This window comes from Talpa europaea (genome assembly GCF_964194135.1).
Source record: "Talpa europaea genome assembly, chromosome: 4".
Classification (NCBI taxonomy): domain Eukaryota; kingdom Metazoa; phylum Chordata; class Mammalia; order Eulipotyphla; family Talpidae; genus Talpa; species Talpa europaea.
Window position 1 is genome coordinate 4,756,628 of NC_140070.1, and position 14,401 is coordinate 4,771,028.

A 14,401-nucleotide genomic window follows, 5' to 3' on the forward strand; every position below is an offset into this window, starting at 1 on the left:
TTCCTTGCACACACCCAGGGACCACACACCCGCGCCTCGGATGTCCACCTGCCAAAAGTGCCTGCCGGCCTCGAACCCCTGGGCGCTCAGGACAGCCTCGTGGGAGGTAAACGCCCTGGGATGAGCAACGTCGTTCGGTGCCACCCTTTCGTAGGTAAAGATGGCGGATTTCCTGTCCTGTGAGATAATGAGGTTGTGGTGCGCGGTCTCGGGGTCTAGAGTCAAATCCACCTGAAACGTGTCCATGATATTTTGCAGACCAATGTAATGTGGGGGGAGACTACAAATCTGCTTCTTGAATTTGTATTTAAAGGCCGCTGGGATCCCCAGGTGAACACACCTGCTCCACCGGCGGTGGATGCTGCTGACCCCCCTCAGCAACTCCAGGTCTGTCTGCACACGCTGGGTGCTGATTGCACTGAGCAGACTCTTGAGTGTGGAGCCATAGTCTGACATCCTCTGTCTGCTTTCAGTGATTTTCTGTTGAGCCCGGGATACCCGGTTATCGGTGGCATCCTGGTCCATTTCCAGGAAACACTTAAAATGTGCAAATTCAGAGTTTAATGCTTTCCTTCGAGTTTCTAGCTTCTCTCTTAGTTCCTGTGTTTTGAGGATATACATTTCTAACTCCCTTTGACCATCTTCCGCCTGCTTCCTGAGGGGCTCCAGGGAGCTCTTGAGCTTCTCCCTGTGCTGAGCAGCAGCTTGCTCCAGGGGTACCAGGGGGTGACCCCGGTGGGGGGAGGAGGCCCCGCACTGGGCACACAGCAGCTCCAGGTCCTCCTCACAGAACAGGGACAGGGCCTGGTGGTGCTGGGCACACAGGGCCTCTTCCTCCTGCCTCTTCCTCTTGTTCCTGGCAGGGGGCAGCTGCCTCAGGAGGTCAGTCAGGGCACACAGCTGGGGGTTCCTGAGGATGTCCCTGGAGGGGCAGTGGTGCAGGCAGACGGGGCAGGGGAGGACGTCCTGGAGGCCTTGCCAGCGCTGGCGGAGGCAGGGCCCACAGCAGTTGTGGCCGCAGTGGAGGGTGACCGGGTCTCGCAGGGGGTCCAGGCACACGGGGCAGCTGGCCTCTGCCTGCAGCTCAGCCAGGGAGGCGGCCAGGGCCATGGTGCTGGGGGCGTCTGTCTGAGGAGCCGCCTGAGGAAGGCCCGGCTCTGCAGGAGCAGGAGGAGAGGCGAGGCCTGGCAGCCTTCCCTCAGCTGCTCACAGGCTCCCAGGAGGGTCCAGGCGCTGCAGGGAATGCAGCCACTCAAGGGGCCTCTGCTCCTTCCTGTGACTCTGCAGCCCCAGCACCCTCTGCTCCTGGCCTGGCGCGCGGCCTGCTGGAAGCTTCTGTGGGTCTTCTCGGAACCTCAGGGCGCAAGCTGGACGGAACCTGAAAGACAGCGACCCCCCCAGTCAGGTCCAGGGCTGTTCTCACCCCACTCCCCCCGCGCAGGCACGGCGAGGGCTGGGCCGGGCCTGGCTCCCCACGCGGCCCGGGCGGGGCTCCGGCTCCGGCGAGAACCCGAGGCGCATGGAGCCCAGAGACACGTGAAGAAACTGCGCTTGCCTTTTGGTCGTGGACTGGGTGACAGAGATGTGGGTGAGACCCGTGGGGAGGTGACAGTGGCAGCTTTTATCTTGATGTTGATGTTGCTCTTTTCCTTCCGGGCTTGTCTGGTTGTTTCTGACCCTTTTCTGTGAGTCCCCACTGGAAGGTGCTTTAGACTTGTGGCAGGCTTTGGGGCTTTGCTCTGGACCAATCCCATTTGGATGGACTTTTACCCACGAGGGGACGGGTCACTTTGGGTGCTTGATTTAGAAACTAGACTCTTTGCCTTACCTGTATTGTTTCCTAATTTTATTAAAGTTCCTTTTCATTAAAGTCTCCTATGTTTTGTGTTGATGCGGCGGATGGCAGAACCCATTTAGAATAGGCAGGTTTGCGGGGTTTTGGGGTGCCCCTCTCCCCGTCCTATAACACCGTGACGGCACAGTGCACCCTGGAGAGGGCTGAACCTTTGCTGTCTTGCCTGTCGGGGGTGTGTGGTGTTCTTTGACATTCCTAATGGTTTCTTTACTCTCTTGCACTGTATGTTGATGATTTTCTTATACCCTCGCAGTCACTTCACAGTTAGATGTGTTCCTAGTTATTTCATTTTTTTTCAAAGATGTATTTATTATGCATACAAGAACTGAGGTACAGGCCAGAGGTCCGGCGAGGGGGTTGAGAGGATTCACTAGAGACAGAGTGGGGAACAGACTGACAGACTGACTGAAATACACTGCTGAGGGGAGCAGCAGGGAGTCAGGAGAGGTCTGCTCCTGCCATGTGGGTCACTTCCCTGGCTGGGGATTGAACTCATGCTGCAGTGGCTGTGGATAGCTTCACAGTGCTGCGTCTTAACTCCTTGTGCCACCAGGGAGGTCCCTAGTCATTCCATTTTTTGCTGCAGGGTAAGAGTCACTTCAAATATTTCCTTTCCCTTTACCTGCTCACACACGGATATACTTATTTGTTGCACACATAGGGATATTAGGTTTTTGCACAATAATCTTGCTCCTGTCCACTTTGGCCTTTTTAATTTGTAGATTCTTTGGCTTTCCTAGAGGACAAGCATATCTCTTGCAGATAATGGTAGTTTGCTCCTCCCTTTCAGTGTTTATTTAGCCCTTTTAAGCCTAGATTTGTTGACTGGGTAGCATCCTGGTGGGGACAGTCACAATGAATTTCTCAACCTGTCCCTACCCTAAGCCAGTGCTCAACCTTGGCATCACTGAAATGGAAGCAACTGGACATTGAGAATAACCTTTTCAGATGCTCTGTGAATCCAGTCACCAGTGAACTATCATTACCAAACCCCTCTAAGATCGGGGTCCATTTGCCCAGTGACCTAAAGCCAGAAATTCAGAAAATAGGTTCATTTTAACAGACCAAGAACTTGACTGCCTGATAAGCAACAGAGAAGGGAGAACTTAGGTTCAAACAAAACTGGAAAAAAAGCAAATCATGAGCTTTGTCCCCGAGCTTCAGGGAGAGCCCCCGCTGCTTAGAGGGCTGGTAGCTCATGAACTCACGGGCAGACTCCATGGTCGTGTGCAGAAGTTCTCCTCACACACTCAGCACTCTCCCCTTCCCAGCGGTCAGCCGCCAACTTAGGAATAACCAGCTGGGTCCTGCTCTGTGGTTGCCACTGTCCTGTCTCCACTCCTGAGAAAAGGCACAATGTGGTGCAAATATTTCACTTCCCAGCACAAAATCCCTCCTCTGTTTTATTGAAATATTCATTCTTTTTTTTAATATTGTGCATATATACAAACACACACACACACAAACACATATATATTTTAAGGATATATTTATTTATACAAGACTGGGGTACAGGCCACAGGTGTGGGAGGGTGAGACAATTCACCAGAGAGAGTGGGGAGTACACTGCTGAGGGGAGCAGTGGGTGAGACAGGAGAGGACTGTGCGCCATGTGGGACTCTCCCTGGCCGGCCGGGAGACCAACTGGCGCTACTGAGGCTGTGGACAGCTTCACAGCGCTGCGCTCAACCTGCGGAGCCACCAGGGAGGCCCTAGACGTTCATTCTTGAGGGGCATGGGTCAGAGGTTGAGACCTCTGACCGTGGGGAGGGGAGAGAGAACATGAAACTGAGACACCAAATGTGGACTCAGACTCTGTATTTCCAACACTTTCGTGAAGACAGGGGGAACATGGACGCGGTCACAAGGGCTCAGCCTTCATTGACTAGAGTCATGGAAAGTGATGAAGAAGTTCCAACAGAGAAATAGGGCACAAGCCTGTCTGTGAACGTGTCCCTCAGGATACACAGATGGGATCTGGTACTCAAATTGTAAAAGGAAATCTCTCCCAACTCGTAGTCCAGGAAAATGCCAACCTGTACTGTGCGGGGGGCAAGACGTGTCCCAGTGGACCGCTGAAACTGCCAGCAGCCATTGCGGGGGGAAGGAGCTGTGAGGCCATTCCTGGGGAAAGATTCCTTGCACACACCCAGGGACCACACACCCGCGCCTCGGATGTCCACCTGCCAAAAGTGCCTGCCGGCCTCGAACCCCTGAGCGCTCAGGACAGCCTCGCGGGAGGTAAACGCCTTGGGATGAGCAAAGTCGATCGGTGCCACCCTTTCGTGGGTAAAGGTGGCGGATTTCCTGTCCTGTGAGATAATGAGGTTGTGGTGCGCGGTCTCGGGGTCTAGAGTCAAATCCACCTGAAACTTGCTCATGCTGGTTTTCAGGCCAATGTAATGTGGGGGGAAACTAAAATCCCCCTTCTTGAAATCATATTTGAAGGCTGCTGGTGCCTTTAAATTAGTGTACCTGCTCCACTGGAGGTGGCTGCTTCTGACCCCCCTCAGTAACCCCAGGTCTGTCTGCACACACTGGGCGGTGATTTCCCGAAGCAGACTCTTCAGTGTGGCGCCGTAGTCTGACATCTGGTTTCTGCTTTCAGTGACTCTTTGATAAACACCTGACATTTCCCTCAGTAACTGAGTATCCATTTTAGCATGATCCCTTCCCAGTAATCTCTTCAAGAGCTCTAGGTCACAGTACAACTCACTCCTTCGAGCTTCCACTGAATCGCTTAGTTCCCTTATTTTGGAGACCTGCGTGGCTAAGCCCCTTTCGGCATCTTCCACCTGCTTCCTGAGGGGCTCCAGGGAGCTCTTGAGCTTCTCCCTGCGCTGAGCAGCAGCTTGCTCCAGGGGTACCAGGGGGTGACCCCGGTGGGTGGAGGAGGCCCTGCACTGGGCACACAGCAGCTCCTGGTCCTCCTCACAGAACAGGGCCAGGGCCTGGTGGTGCTGGGCACACAGGGCCTCTTCCTCCTGCCTCTTCCTCTTGTTCCTGGCGGGGGGCAGCTGCCTCAGGAGGTCCGTCAGGGCACACAGCAGGGAGTTCTTGTGGGCATCCCTGGAGGGGCAGTGGTGCAGGCAGACGGGGCAGGGGAGGACGTCCTGGAGGCCTTGCCAGCGCTGGCGGAGGCAGGGCCCACAGCAGTTGTGGCCGCAGTCCAGGGTGACCGGGTCTCGCAGGGGGTCCAGGCACACGGGGCAGCTGGCCTCTGCCTGCAGCTCAGCCAGGGAGGCGGCCAGGTCCATGGTGCTGGGGGCGTCTGTCTGAGGAGCCGCCTGAGGAAGGCCCGGCTCTGCAGGAGCGGGAGGGAGAGGCGAGGACTGGCAGCCTTCCCTCAGCTGCTCACAAGCTCCCAGGAGGGTCCAGGCGCTGCAGGGAGTGTGGGCCACTCAAGCTGCAGCCGCAGAGTCACAGGATATAAAGGCCAAACATCCTCAGCTTGGTGTTATTGCACCTCAGGTGCTCGGGGTCCCCCTTCCAGAGACAGGCAGGTCCCTGGGGTTTGGGACAGAAGGCACAGGAGGTCTGTCTGCAAGGGCTGTTCTGTGCAGAATGTGAAGGACTCAGCTTTATATACCCTGTAGGGTGTGTCTTTCCCCACCCTCCTCCCCCATTGGCTAGAATGCAAATCCCATCAGTTTCCTGGGGAATTTTTGGCCCCAGGGCACTACCCATCATCCTCTCTGATGCATCTTCCTGCAGGGTGTGGTCACTCTCTCCTGTCCCCCGCCCCGCCCCCTTCTCACCCTGCACTGGGTCTCCTCTCTCTGAGCTCAGCAGTGATCTGGTTTCTGGCCACTGGGTAGTGAAATGGCCTCGTGTTCATCACGATGAAATGGCAGGACAGCCCTGACCAGAAGGAACTTCAGGGCGGTAAAGCTGGAACATAGCCTGGTCTGGGTGACATAATCTTTAGATATTGCTTTAAATGGTTGCGGGTGATGCTGGCGCTTGGGGCACCCTCTTGGGAGATGCTGTTCCTTGGGAAGTGCTGCTCTGGGGGTGGCCCCAGCTTTGAATGCGAGTGTGGGCGCTGGAGGAGGTCGCGGCGAGATTTGCCTCTGAGGTGTGGTGCGGAGGACGCACCTTGTCACCTTCACTGTGGCCTCTTGTCACCGTGGGCCCGTCCTTCCTCGGTGTCTGTGACCATCTGTCTGCAGCGCCCAGCGCGCTCGGCCTTCCACGGGCTCTCCCCCTCTAGTGGCTGGTGATTTTGATTTTCATTTCAATATTAAACCTTGACCGTTTTTCAAAATCAGAATGTCCTGATGGATTGATTGTGTCCAAAGCCGTGTAGTTTCCAGAGGACAGCGTCAGCCCTGGACGTGCGGTCCAGCTTCCCGCAGCACCCACCTGGCTCAATGCCCCATGGCTTTGAGGGCCTGGCTCAATGCCCCATGGCTTCCCGGGGCTGACAGCTGAAGGGCTGTTTGTGGCATTCCCCAGTTTGTTTGGGCTGCCACGCGTGCACCCCTCCGCTGCTGTTTTCGCTCCCCACTTACTCCACTTGGCTTCCCTGCTCCGTCCAGGTTGCCGCAAAAGGCAGCGTTCTGTCTTCTCCAGGAGCTGGGAACCCCAGGGTTCTGTACCCCGTCGTCCGCTTGTATATTTACATCGATCCAAGTCTGGCGTTCGTGAAACGATGCTGCCGTGAACCGGGGCGGGGGCTCTTCATTGTGGTGCTTTCCTGTCTTTAGACAAAGGCCCGGCGGGTTAGGCCCCTGCCCCGGGGGTTCCGTTTCCAGCTTGTCAGGAACCCCCGAGCTGCCTTCCAGCCCCACCAGCAGCGAGCAAGGGCTCCCTCCCCACCCAAGTCTCTGTGATACTTGCTGCAGGCACAGGGGTGTCTGGAATCCCACTGAGAAACCTCACATTTTTGTGGGGAATATGTAAAGAATTGTTGAAATGGAAATATCATTAAAGCCCATGATTTTTGGTAGCACAGAGGATGTACTTCCTCATCGAAATTCTGGAATGAGAAACCAACCCCAAGGGATTCTTGCGGGAACTCATCCGACATCCTCAAATGGGCCCACGAAGGGGTGGGTGCCCGCGGGGCGGGCAGCTCGAGGCTGGGTGACGAACGAGGCGCAGAGGCCTTGAAGGTGGGAAAGAAGAAGCCCGCGAGGGAGTCCAGCCACGGCCTCAGCTCACTCTCCTCTAGGCGAAACCAAGCGCCTTCTCATCCTCAGCTGCAAAAGGCCAGTTGTAGACACTGTTCCTGACAAACGGGGGGCCCATGGTAGGTATCCCCCCAAGATGGCCACATCCTAATCCCTGGCTCCATGATAAAAGGGAGTTGACGAACCAGGAGGCAGGGAAGCTGCCACGAGCTTCCCTGGGTGATCTGGGCGCCTCCCGCGGCACCCCGGGGTCCCAACACATGGAAGGACAGGTCGGTGGGACTTGGGGTGGGGGGGCCTGAGCTTGCTGGCTTGGGGTGCTGGAACAGAGGCGGGCGTCGAGGCCAGGGCTGGGGGAGCCTCGAGGAAGAAGGGGAATCTCCCTGTGAGTCCTGGAATGACCGGGGCCCTCGCCCCCCTGTCGGCCCCAGGGCCTGTCCTGAGCTCCGGCCTCCAGCGGTGAGAGACAGCACATTTGTGTTCAGCCATAGATTCGTGGTCACAGCAGCCGAAACAGGAAGTGCGGCCCAAAATGCTCCACTCGGAACCGTGAACACGCAGGCCTTGGCGTCCTCTCGTGTTCAGAGAGGCTGGTCCACGGCCGGGCCGACTCAGACGGAGGGAGACGCAGAGGGAGGAACAGGGACCTGGGGGAAGAGACGGCCGTGCCCTTCTCCCTGACCCGGCCTGGCAGGGCCCGAGGGTGAGCACGCGTCCTCTCCTGCAGAAGGGCAGGGCTGTGTCTCAATGCTGTCCCGCTGACCCCAGCCTCTGAGCCCCGCAGTCTGAGCATTTGGCTTCAGCAGCTCCACCTGCCCCATGAGGCGTCCATGCAGCCCCAGGGCTTCTGCAGAAGCCTTGTCAGACCTTTAGCTGGTCGGGGGTGCAACCCTGAAGGCTGGAGAGGGAAGGGGGAAACCAGGAGGTGGTTGCAAACCACCCCCAGCCACCCCTCCAGGCAGCGCCTCCTCTGGGCTTCTGCAGGGCGAAAGCACTGCTCACAAGGTCACACCTGCAGGCCTGAGGGCAAGTGTGAGCAGACGTGCCCGCAGGGCCAGCAGGGAGGCGAGGCTGAGGTCTAGGGGCTGTGGCTCGTGGTCACTGCTCCGAGACGCCTCACTGCTGGCCTCCTTACTAGGTCTCCGAGAAACCCGAGCGTCACCCCTGCAGGGAGCGTGCCACTATTTCTTCCCCCAAGACCCCAGTCACCGCCCCTGTGCTGATTGACGAAGCCGTTTCTTCTGGGAGGTAGTGTCTGGAATGAGCTACCACGACTCTGTCCCCAGGCTGGCTGCTCTGGCAGGCCCCATGCTGGTGGCCCCCGGGTGACAGTGGAGGCCCACCAACTTTGTGGGGATCCCTGCCCCACTGAGGCTATGCCTCTGAGTGCTTTGCCCTGGGTAGAATCTGCACCTGGCCTGCGAGATTGGCAAATACGCTCTGTAGCCCTGACAAATACCCTCTGTGGCTGGGGAAGTTCACGTGGGCCTGACCCAAGCGCATCTTTTTGCATGGAGACCCGGGCTGCTCGCGGGTGGTAGGGGGACCCCAATTCTTATCCCTCCTTCCCGGCCAGCTCTCACTAAAGTGCACTTTTACCTGCTCCAGGTGTGGCATTGGCTATTTATTTATTTTTTAATATTTATTTTTGCGTATAAGAACCAGGGTGTAGGCCAGAGGCGTGTGTGGGGTGAGAGGATTTACCAGAGGCAGAGTGGGGAGCAGAACAGGCAGACTGACTGAAACACACTGCTGAGGGGAGCAGCCAGCGAGTCAGGAGAGATCTGCTGTGCCATGTGGGTTGCTCCCTGGCCAGGGATGGAACTCAGGTAGTCACAGTGATAGGGCTGAGACTTACCTCCCATGCGCTGGCCATTTATGCTCTTGGCTTCTAGGCTTCACCTAAGAAGGTGAGTCACCTGAGATGAGATACCTGCCAGGGAGTAGGGGGAGGCGTGTCCCCCGAAGAGAGAGGAAGGAGCTGAGGGAACTTGCATCCTCTCTGGGATTTAGGATCTGCTCTGTGGTTTGATTGTCTTGCAAATCATTGATTTCTTGTCTACACCTGCGCGTTCCGGGTACAGGGCACCTGGCTGTCCACACGTGGGGACACTGAGGATAACATTAAAGTGCCCCACCCCCGAGCTACCCGCATGCCTGCCCTTTCCTAAGAGCTGCAGCTTCTCTGCTTCTCACAGCCAGGAGAAGACCGCCCTCCCCTGCCCGTCTCCGCGAGCCAACGGAGCATTTCCAAGGCCGAGTTTGTGTCGCGCTGGCTCAGGCGTCTTGGTGCAGGGGAGGAGTCCGGACGCAGGGGTGAGACCTGGCCCGAGGGAGCTAGTCAGTCTCCTGCGTCTCCACATTCCTGGCTTAACAGGGACGGAGCCAGGGCTGGAGGACCTAAAGCACAGGATTGGGCATTAAGTACTAATTGAGCTTAATTCATTTATAGGAATGAAATAAGATAAATCACGGGAGGGAATAATTGCAAAGGACAACCGTGAGGGGGCTGTTCTGTGTCATCCCTCGCCTTGGACAGCAGAGGGTCCCTGAGACACCCCAGAGCTGCAGCGAGGGTCCCACGGGGGCCACAAGGGGGCAGCAGAGCGGGTGTCTGCGCTGGTCTGCGCTGTGAGGACCCAGGCCCCAGGGGCACTTGTGGAGATTAAAAAAATAAAATCACCAAAATGCAACCCCAAATCTTAATTTCTTCAGGCTATTCTTTTCAGTTATTTTAGAATTATTGTAGAGCAATGAATTATCTTCCAAATATTTCATTCCCAGATGGATGCCAGTTTTCAACTGAGGAAGTGGTGAGCCCATCTCTAAGAACTATGGCTGGGCAGAATTTTGGGTTAAACCCACCCACTTCAGCACCTAGTTTCTAGCGCCCACCTGGAACACATTTCCATGTAAATCCCAACACACACCAGACAGACACAGGCATTGCCCTGACCCCGGGGTCTCCAGAGCTTTAGCAACAACCCCTGTGGTCTGGGGGCAGCTCCGGGGGCCAGCCCCCCAGGATGTTTGATTTCCAGAGGGAAGGGTGGGTGGGAGCAGGGAGCGGAGGGGCAGACTAGTGTCTCTCCACGGACGCCGAGTGTGGGTCCTCGGCTGACCACAGTCCCGGCGAGTCCCAAGACACCCAGGTGGCCGCCCAGGTGGCTCGTCAGGTCAGGGACATGAGAATTTTCATCGAGGGTGTGGGCCTGAGGCCCAGGTAGCAGGTTTTTGACTGTCGGGGAGGACCATGAAGTTGCTGTTATAGAGCAACCCCGATATTAAAAGGGTTCCTGGCTGTGGGTCCTCACCCGCGCGCTTTAAAGGGACTTATGAATACTCTACTACAGACACACACAAAAGGGTTAATAAAAGGTTTATTTACAAGAGGAAAGGAAATAAGGAAAATGTACAACTCAGGGAGAAAATAGGGAAATAAAGTCTTTAATGCGTCCTACCCGATCCGACGACCTGGAAACCCCAAAGTCACTCTCAGAGCTGACCGGACGCTGCTGCTGGCCAAGAGCCCAAAATGGAGAGAGCCCCCAAAGCCCATGTGTCTGCCATTTGTATCCACCTGGCTGCTTAACCCCACCCTCAGGTCCCAGCCACCTTCCCTTTGGTGGGGATGGGATTTGGAGTTCCCAGTGTCTTTGGCTTTGACCTGGGGTGGGGGTGGAGTCCACAAAGCCTGTATGGAATTTGCTTTGGGACCGCCTTTTCCCCCTAACAATTCCCCCCTTTCACTTGTTGCCACCATTTCCATGGTGATGAAGATCAAATATATGGAGGTTGGGATGCAGTCTGAGATGAACGTTTTGTCAGGTTCCAGTGTGAAAGAAAACCAGTCTCTCCAGGTATTTGTCCATTGTGGAAAGCAAAAGTCCTCCACTCCAGGAAAAATAGTTCATCAGTTTAAGCCAAAAAAAAAATCTGGAGGCGTTAGCCAAAACAAGTCAGCAGATATGTAAAAAATTTCAGGAAGAAAAAAAATCTTAAAATGGTTCAACTGATGTAAAAACACAAATTTTCTCAACCTTGATCCCAAACTTTTAACAGCAAAGCAAAAGTTTGCAAACTAAATCTACTTTTAAACCATTTTTCCTATTTTTGCATAAAATCACAGAGTAGAAATAACTAACAGCAATTTTAGCTGGCTTTGTTGAAATATTCCATACAGGATCAGAGCGAACCGGTGGCATCCAGTCGATGTGTGCTTCAGGTATAAAGTTGGTCTCATCAGACTCCACCTGGGCTTTCCTCTTCGCGAGGGTACCAGGGCATTTTCGTTGGCTGGGTTGTCCAGTCCTGCCAATGGAGGCAAGCTTCCTCACCTTCTTTGGAGGTCTCTGGAACCCTACAAACAAGGCAAACAGGTTCTCCTCTTCTTGGTTCAGCTCTTTTTCAACTTTTGGAAGAACTCCACACAAAGCCACACAATCAAACTCGCGTCCGATTTTTTTTGTTAAAACAGGCAAAATCCCTATGGAAGTTATGCAAAAACAGACTCTGAAATAAGTAGCAAAAATTACTACCACTATTTGTATGCTGTGTTGGTATCAAGGGGAGAGAAAAAGTGACAAGTTAGCTTTGCTGGAAAAAAAATTACAACCTTTCTGCAGATCCTGGTTACTCAAAACAAAACAAAACAAAACAAAACTTTCGTGGATTCAGGACAGAATGCATAAAAAAAATTTCCAGTATTATGTCAAAGAAACCTTAGTAAATGTCAGGTGTATTTCCAGGTCTATTCAGTCCTTTGTAGGAAAGTTTTTACTCTCAACAGTTCCATCAATAGGAATCTGTTGAGACCTTTTCTCCCTATATTTCCAGAAACAATTTCTGTAGATGTGAAACAATTGAATTATACAATATTACAAGGTGACAATCACCATTGACAATTTACATACATACCCGATACTACTGTTAACATATTGTACATACCAAAGTTTTTACCATTTTCCCAAGTGACAATGCTTCCCTTCCAGTTTTACTTCATTAGGTAAAAGCCAAATAGAACAAATTCATGTAATGCTTTCCCGGGAGGAAAAGGAGAAACTTCGTGGAGTGTCTCAGGAGCTCTACTGAGGTTCCACAAAATTTCCTTGCATCAGTCAAATGACAGGCCACCAAATTTGTACTTGAATTTAGATTTCTGGGAAGCTTTGCCATAAATATCAGAAAAGTAACAGAAACAACAATATTCAATCTCTATGAAGGCACCGGCTTAGTTCAGTAGCACAATGTTGACAATCAAACCATAACTTTTTGTTTTTCTCATAACTGGAGACTCTTTTTTTTTTTTTTTTTCCAATGTCTATGGGCACCATGTATACCAATTTGTCAATCACTGGAGGTCAAGACGGTTAGACACAAGGACATACAGACAGACAACATATAGACACAAAGAGCTCTTTAGTTACCATTCATCACGCGTGGGATATCCCATACAACTGCAGTTTGTCTGATAGGCCAAAGTAATAATAAAAAAACAAGCAGGGAAACAAAAAAACTTCAAAGTAAAAAAAAAACAAAAGTTGATAGGAAATAACAAAATCAAGATTAAAAACCTTTGTATGAAAGAAAAAAAATACTGTCAGCATATGCATGATCCTAGATGTCATTTCACATCTCCTAAACTTTGCAAGGAAGAGATTGGTTAGAGCATGGTAGTTTTTTTTCTTCTCAGGGTTTCTTCAGAAAAAAAAAACGAGTTCATGGGTATCCTGCAACAATAACTGGAAAAGAAGTCAGTAACATTCAAGTTTCTTTCTGTTTCTTAAATAAATATCTCAAGTCTTCAATGGGTTCACAAGACCAATGGGACTTCGTCTCTGGGTCCGTTCCTTCTGGCGCTTTCTTAACTCTGGAATGATGTACCCAGGGTTTTATTCCTGCAAGTTTCAGAGAAGTATGTGTGCTTAGCAAAACATCCTAGGGACCAGTCCATTTTTCTGACAACTGGTTTTGGGCATCCCCACTCTGCCAGGTCTTCAGTAAGACCTGATCTCCAGGTTTGAAGGGATGCAATGGTTGATCAGGAGGCATAGAGATTCTCGAGGTTGCAAAGTTATGAATCACTGTTAGAACCTCCTGGATGTGTTTCACATATTGTGTGATCCGGCAATCTTGAGCTATTTCCGGACTGGCTTTCAGAACTGAGGCCTGGAAGGGTCTTCCAAACACAATTTCAAAGGGGCTTAATTGTAGCCCACTTCTAGGTGCCACTCTTATGCGGAGGAGGGCAAGGGATAGTACCTGGTCCCAACGAAGCTGTGTTTCTTGGCACAGTTTCGCCAAGGTTTTCTTCAAGGTGTGGTTCATCTTTTCTGTTTGCCCAGAAGACTGCGGTCTCCATGCAGCATGCAATTTCCAGTTGATCTGTAACGCACTGCTTACTGCATGAGTAACATCAGAGACAAATGCTGGCCCATTATCACTCTGGATAGAATCCGGCAACCCAAAGCGAGGAATTATCTCCTTTAGCAGCTGTTTTGCAACCTCAGAAGCTTTTTCCGTCTTTGTGGGAAATGCTTCCACCCATCCCGAGAACGTATCCACAAAAACCAACAGGTATTTGAAGTTGCCTGTTGTTCTAGGCATTTGTGTAAAGTCCACCTGCCAGTCCTCAAAAGGGCACTTGCCTCGATATTGAACCCCAACGGCTTTGGGGTGGGAGTCAGTCTTGGGGTTATTCCTGGCACATAGTTGACAACCTCGGGTGATCCGTTGTGCTATTCTATGCAAATATGGTCCCTTCAAATATGGGCGCACAGTTTCTAATAAGGCATCTCTCCCATAGTGGGATCCTTCGTGAAGATGTTTTAGCACCGGATATACCAGGGCCTCCGGAAGGAGTATCATCCCATGGGAGTTTACTCTCCAAGTAGAGCTGGGGTCAAACTCAGTAAATCCCCATGCACGAGCTCTCTCCTCATCCCGTTCGGTGTATTCAGGAGCATACTGAGTCAGGTCCACAAGAGGGATGAGTGCACCCTGGAGGGCAGAACGGGCAGCGGCCTTAGCTGCCCGATCAGCTGCCCTGTTGCCCTTTGCCAAGTCAGACCCACCCTTTTGGTGGCCAGGACAGTGCATCACAGCGACAGCTGATGGTAAAGCCACTGCCTTTAACAAGGCCAGGATTTCTAATGGGTGTTTGACATCCTTGTTGCTAGCCGTAAGAAGTCCCCGCTCCTTCCAAATGGCCCCATGCATGTGGAGAATCATAAAAGAGTACTTTGAGTCAGTAAATATATTGACTCTTTTACCTTTTGAGAGTTCCAAGGCACGGGTCAGGGCTATTAATTCGGCTTTCTGTGCTGATGTACCTGCCGGAAGAGCCTTGGCTTCTACGGTGTTCTGGAGCGTCACCACTGCATATCCAGCACATCGACGGCCTTGATCCATA